At 46.5% G+C, this 6,000-nt stretch overlaps 1 protein-coding gene across 2 annotated transcripts in view; it reads left to right on the top strand.

The window, feature by feature from the left end:
- LOC121538102 (adenylate cyclase type 6-like) overlaps window positions 1–6,000 on the top strand; it is a 47,024-nt gene continuing 41,024 nt past the window's right edge. The window contains exon 1 of one of the 2 annotated variants that reach the window (XM_045207194.1): window positions 1–213. The gene's annotated coding sequence lies outside the window, so the exon portion shown is untranslated. Of the gene's footprint in view, window positions 214–1,812; window positions 2,304–6,000 lie in introns of those variants that run through there. The other variant, XM_045207196.1, reaches the window with a different exon arrangement.

Genomic DNA, 6,000 nt, shown 5'->3' with positions numbered 1-6,000 from the left:
TAGGAGAGAGGGGAGAGAAAGAAAACATTAGGAGAGGCAGAACGAGAGCGATATTGTGCGTTTATGTCTGTTTGTCATCACTGGACTGGTCCCCTATTCTGACCACTCAAACCGTCAACGGTACCAGTGACTTCACTTCGGCCTATCCTGCCCAATATTGGGTTGTCTCGTGCGGTCTAGTTTGGAGGGAAAGAAGCGAGAATGATGATCACGGTAAGTCCTCTTTCAAGCGTGATCCGGCCGAGTATGCGCATGTTTAATGTAGGCTTCTTTATGCTGTTTAGGGAAGGCCAAACCTTACTAATGCTATAGTACACCTATTTGATTTGAGAAACGGCATTACTGCAATTCTATCAGTGCGTAATTGAGGGCAGTCGGCAGAATTGTATTTTATTATTATAGGGGTTGTGCGCCTGAGACCTCTGTGTTTATCGCAGGAGTGGCCCAGTGGGCTAATCGATCCGTGTTTCTTATGGCTCAATAATGTCAATAGCCCCGTATAAGCATGGATATTCAAAAAACATACATTTAACGTTATAGGCTCTAAAATCCACGACTTTGCAGGATAAAATGACTGCTGCCATCTAGCCATTGCTGTCATAGACGCTATCTCAAAGGTCGCAGCTGCAGGATGTACACGTCTAGAATGAATTACCAACGGCAACACTTCTGTTTGTTGCCATGTTTGAGTTATTTAAAATTAATATAATATAAATATAGGCTAGGTCATCATAGCAGGAAGTTTAAAAAAAGTATAGGCTAATGTTTTTGTAGGTCAGCCTACTGATGAGGCAGCCATACAAAAAAGAAATAAGGCGATGTGATGCGTTGGAATGTGGAATAGTGACGCCTCATGTCCACCAGATGCATCAAACTCTTTGCATTCTGGCAGAAGTCATTAATTGTCAATGGAGCAGTTTGCAACGCTACTTTGGGGGTGCCACACTAGGCTGCAGTGTATTCTGTGTACCGCATGCGCTCAATAATTTCAGCTCATGCCGTGCGGTGGTACAAACGGAAGTATAGTCACAGACTCCAACTAGCTTGATTTTATCTAGATGAAAAGCATGCACGTGCTTGAAGTACGGCGAATGTGGGCTAGACATCCGGCAAAATAAAACACATATGCATCTGGTGGACATAGGGCATGACAGTCCACAGTTTGTAATGCCTGCCATGTGTTTATTGACTCATGGCGTTTGTTTGTCAGGGCCTGAGGCATGCTTGAATTTCCTCTCCCCTCGCTGGTTGAAGAACAAGACACATAGGCTACTTGGCGGGAGGGTGTGACATGCAACATTGAAGCCTACAACATTGTAGCCGCACACGGCTTCTGTACAAAAACAACACAGCGTCAAAATGGCAATAGCTGTGATCTCTGTCACATAGGCTACACTGAACAGTTATGTAAGGAGTGTGTGAATGCGGGCGATAAGATAGCCTTTGCATGGAATGTTAATTGCATCTCGCCTTGGATACACTCGTATTCTGTTATTAGGCTACACTGTTGTTAGGCCAACATACCATTAATAAAACATTTTGCCTATGCTGACATAGGCTATTCATTAAACCAGTCTACAATAATAGCCTGCAACAGACAATATGGCTGATGATGCGATTATCAAATATGTATTTACTTTGATGCACTCCTCATAGGCTACAGCACCGTAGACTAGGCTAATAGAAATATAAGCTGTTCTGCCAGTCTCTATGCACACGCTGTTTGCATTATGTAATGACAGTGTGCCGCTGTCCGGTCGAAATGTTGTGCAAACGTCCCAGAGGAATAGTCCCCCCACATTCTGTCCTAAAAGCGCTAGCGGCGTAGGAAAGGATTCACGCAGTATGTCTACAGCCATATAAACATAGATAATTGTAGCTCTTGAACGCGGTAACGATTGGCAACGTCAAGACATTTGCAATGGGGGCACCGCACTGCTCGACCTTGTGCACGGGAGAGAGGGGATTTTTCGGATCTGGAGGGGGTGTAGTAGCGTCCACTGACTGAAGGCAAATATCCTTGAACTCCCTTGATCCACCAGAAGCCACAATCAGCAGCCTGGACGGATACGTGCCAGAGAAGGCGTACTAGCCATCAGGAATAAATTCTATTTTTGCTTCAAGAACACAACATGCCTTCCGACATGAGCGCCTGCTCATGTTCCCAGTTCCCACTAAAAATACGCAAGGAGAGCAGCACATCAGCATTGCCTCGAGTTGATAGAAGCCGTTCTGCACATTGAAGAGCTCAGGTTGTTTTGAGGCCTGTCTGTCCCTGCTACGCTCAGCTGATTCTAGCCTATGTAGGTAATACTTATGGGGCTACATCAGCTTTGATACTGAAGAGTCGTGATGGTGATCAGTCTAATTATTCTGATGATTTTTTAAAAATGTTAAAGGCAATGTTTTCTTTGTTCTGCTGATTTAGGGAGAACTATACATATAGTAGCCTAATAATTATATATAACCATATAGTAACTATAAATAATTATGTAATCCATATATATATATATATATATATATATGCCTTAGTTAGAGGTTGAACTAGTCTTATTATTATCGTGGATGGGTAGGCCTATAATTCTGCACAGATGGTAAATCAGTAGTAGTGATTGGTAAGATAATGCACAAGACCTTTAATACGTTAGAAAAGCCTATAATGGGGATTTTCTTTCAATGTGCAACTTATATCAGTGGCTAGATGTGTTGTGCTTGTGCCCAAATATACCTCAATTTACAGGAATGAGGAGAAATCCCTTCTTTGTCTAATTGATTCAGGAAATGTAAGTCTGATGGGTCATTAGCCTGTGGTCCTTTGTAGCTCAGTTGGTAGAGAGCATGGTGCTTGTAACGCCAGGGTACTGGGTTCAATTCCCAGGACCACCCATACTTAAAGTGTATGCATGACTGTAAGTCGCTTTGGATAAAAGCGTCTGCTAAAATTGCAAATATTGATGGTGTAAGGGGTTAGCTGATCAGAATCAAACTTGCCACTAAACCACATATCTAGGTCCAGCGTTTCCTACCCTAACACCAGGAGGTAAAGAGTCAGACTGACCCCAGATCTGTATTGGTAAGCAGACACAGTGATTTTAAAGTACTACTTAAGTAGTTTTTTGGGGTATCTGTACTTTACTTTACTATTCATATTTTTGCCAACTTTTACTTTTACTTCACTACATCCCAAAAGAAAATAATGTACTTTTTACTCCACACATTTTTCCCTGACACCCAAAAAGTACTATTACATTTTGACAGGAAAATGGTCCAATTCACACATTTATGAAGAGAACATACCTGGTCATAACTACTGCCTCTGATCTGGCGGACTCACTAAACACAAATGCTTTGTTTGTCAATTATGTCTAAGTGTTGGAGTGTGCCCCTGGCTATCTGTAAAAAAAAAGAAGAAAAAAAATGGTGCTGTCTGGTTTGCTTGATATAAGGAATTTGAAATTATTAATACTTTTACTTTTGATACTTAAGTATATTTTAGCAATTCCATTTACTTTTGATACTTAAGTATATTTAAAACCACATACTTTTAGACTTTTACTCAAGTAGTATTTTACTGGGTGACTTTCACTTTTACTTTAGTCATTTTCAATTAAGGTATTTTTACTTTTACTCAAGTATAACAATTGAGTACTTTTTCCAGCACTGAGCAGACAGAGGACGGTAGTGATACAGCATGTCTATGATGGTTGCCCAATCTGATTAGTTTCCTGTGATCTTGTCTACGTTTTGACAAGGCACACAGGGTGAAGAAGTCGATCATTCAAGTGTCAGACTGGGTCCGAGCCCGACGGCCTCAGCGGTGCAACAAAATGGCCTCATTCTGGTCGGACCCCTTGCAGGTCAGTCGACAACTGGGGCCCGCCACATTCATGATGAGCAATGGATCACGCTGGCACGCCAGCCGCCTCAGAAAAGTCCCTGCCCCTCAAGGAACACGAATGTAAAAGAACGGACATCTGCACAGTTTCACATTGAACATCACTCTGTCGTTTAATGACATGTGCCACGCATTCTGACAACCCATTCATCCGTAACGCAGCACACTGTCGTAAACCATAACAACGTACAGTACGACGTACAGCACGTCGTACCATACATAACATTTCCCCCCTTTCCAAAACCAGGGACTGGTACCATATATAAAATGTCCATAGGGCAAGAACCTAGAGTGATACCTGTAAGAAATAAACATTAACCCTTAAACGGATGGACTCTCCAAACTAGCCAGTTCAGTCCATTAACCTGGAGGTTGACTAAGACACCTAACGGAGCCTAAGAATGAAAAGAGGTTAAGTAGTCCCCCCAGATAAGCAGGGCGAGTTCGTGCCCGCATAGGCCTTTCTTCCACCGTCACCGCTTGTGGCTCTGGCCCTTGGGGAACCCACAGAGGCTGGGGCTCAGGTGGTAGTGGTGGAGGAGGTCCATCCGGTGGCGTCTCTGGCCTGCATGTCTGTTTTGTGTGCCTTCGTGTTCCTTGAGGGGCAGGGACTTTTCTGAGGCGGCTGGCGTGCCAGCGTGATCCATTGCTCATCATGAATGTGGCGGGCCCCAGTTGTCGACTGACCTGCAAGGGGTCCGACCAGAATGAGGCCATTTTGTTGCACCGCTGAGGCCGTCGGGCTCGGACCCAGTCTGACACTTGAATGATCGACTTCTTCACCCTGTGTGCCTTGTCAAAACGCTGTTTCATTGCTCTTTGGTGCCTGGTCACTGCCTGCTGTTCTTGGGTGTGCCTAGTCGCCGGTTCTGCTACTCTCTGTGTTCTGAGTCTGTCCAGTGGCAGTTCCATCTCACGACCTAGCATGAGGGATGCCGGGGAGACCTGTGTTGTTGTGTGTTTGCTTGCTCTGTAGTGCATTAGCGTTTGATTCAAAGCAGTTTGGAACGTGCACCCCTGGACCAGGTGCGCTCTGATGCCGTTCTTCAGCGTTTGGTTGAAGCGTTCCACCCCTCCGTTAGCTTGTGGGTTGTAGTAGGCCGTGCGGATGTGTTTGATTCCCTTGTTGCTGAGATATGAGGAGAACTCGGCAGAGGTTAGCTGGGGCCCATTGTCCGTGGTAAGGGTGAGGGGTAGGCCCCACCTTGTGAACAGGCTGTCTAGGATGTCCACGATGGCCTGTGCTGTGACAGTTCCGACAGGAACCACTTCTGGCCACTTAGAGTGGAGGTCATACACCACCACCAGGAAGCGCTGATGGTGAGGGACTGCGTGTCCATGGATCTCGCCACAGATGTCCAGTTGGATGTGCTCCCAGGGGTGGGACGGCCATGCGAGAGGCTGCAGGGGGGTGGGGCGGACTGTCCTGTTTTCCCACTGAGGAGGCATGCAGCACAATCCCTGACCAGGGCTTCAATGTCGTGGTCGATGCCTGGCCACCACACAAGGTCTCGACATCGCTGTTTGACCTTGACTATGCCCAAGTGACCCTCGTGCGCCATGGATAGAACACGCGCACGCAGGCCACTCGGGACCACAGTGCAAAACCCTCGAGAGACACAGACTTCTTCCCAGCAAGAAAGTTCGTGCTTCACTCTGGCGAAAGTCGCCAGCTCTTCCGGCACATGTGCTGGCCATCCAGTGCGTATGTAGGTGCGCAGGGTAGACAGTGTGGGATCCTGTTCCGATGCTTGCTTCAGCTCCTCCAGTGAGACGACTGACTGAAGAGGAGCGTAGAGCATTTGTACAAGCTCTGTTTCGTTGTCGTCTGGCAAGACGGTTGGAGTAGGAGCGTCAAAGGAGCGTGAGAGGAGGTCTGCCACCACGTTATCCCTCCCCGGAGTGAACTTCAGCTGATAGTCATACTGTCTGAGGCGGTCGGCCCATCTGTGCAGCCGAAGTGGCTTGTGGCCAGTTCCTGATGCTGACAGTAAGCGTTGTGAGGGACTGGTGGTCGGTTCGGAGGTGAACAGACGGCCATATAGGTAGAGGTGCCACCTTTCGCACGCCCAGACACAGGCCAGTGCTTCTCGTTCGCCCACAGA

This window comes from Coregonus clupeaformis, chromosome 24 (genome assembly GCF_020615455.1).
Source record: "Coregonus clupeaformis isolate EN_2021a chromosome 24, ASM2061545v1, whole genome shotgun sequence".
Lineage (NCBI taxonomy): Eukaryota > Metazoa > Chordata > Actinopteri > Salmoniformes > Salmonidae > Coregonus > Coregonus clupeaformis.
This window is presented reverse-complemented; position numbering and strand designations above follow the sequence as displayed.